The sequence below is a fragment of the Orycteropus afer genome, unplaced genomic scaffold, assembly GCF_000298275.1.
Source record: "Orycteropus afer afer isolate SDZICR_OR568_19922 unplaced genomic scaffold, OryAfe1.0 scaffold00200, whole genome shotgun sequence".
Lineage (NCBI taxonomy): Eukaryota > Metazoa > Chordata > Mammalia > Tubulidentata > Orycteropodidae > Orycteropus > Orycteropus afer.
This window is the reverse complement of record NW_006921787.1, coordinates 3752556-3753055: the sequence shown is the minus strand read 5'-3', so window position 1 is coordinate 3753055 and position 500 is coordinate 3752556.

The following is a 500-nucleotide window of genomic DNA, read 5'->3' as shown; positions in this document are numbered from 1 at the left end:
AATGGCCAAAACCAGTCCATTTCAGCTCACTAATGCCAAGGATATCAATCTTTATGCATTCCATTTCATTTTTGACAACTTCCAGTTTTCCTAGAATCTAGGAAAACTGGAAGTTGTCTTCACCAATACCACAGTTCAAATAGGACAAATCTCCTTTAATCTTCTATTTTTGTTATACAACTTTCACATGCATATGAGGTGACTGAAAAGACTATGACTCAGGTCAGCAGAACCATAGTCATCAAAGTGACATTGTTGCTTTTTTTATTTTATTTTATTTTTTTAATGCTTTAAATTGTGTTTTGCAGCATATTTTTCCAATACTATGTGTCATTTCATTTCTTGACTGCAGCTTTCTTAGGCATTGATTGTTGATACAAGTAGAATTAAATCCTTAATAAATGTATTTGTCATTATTATGATGTCATTTATTGGTCTAATTGTGAAGATTTTTTATTTTCATTGTGTTCTGGTGTAATCCATATTGAAAACTGTAGTCT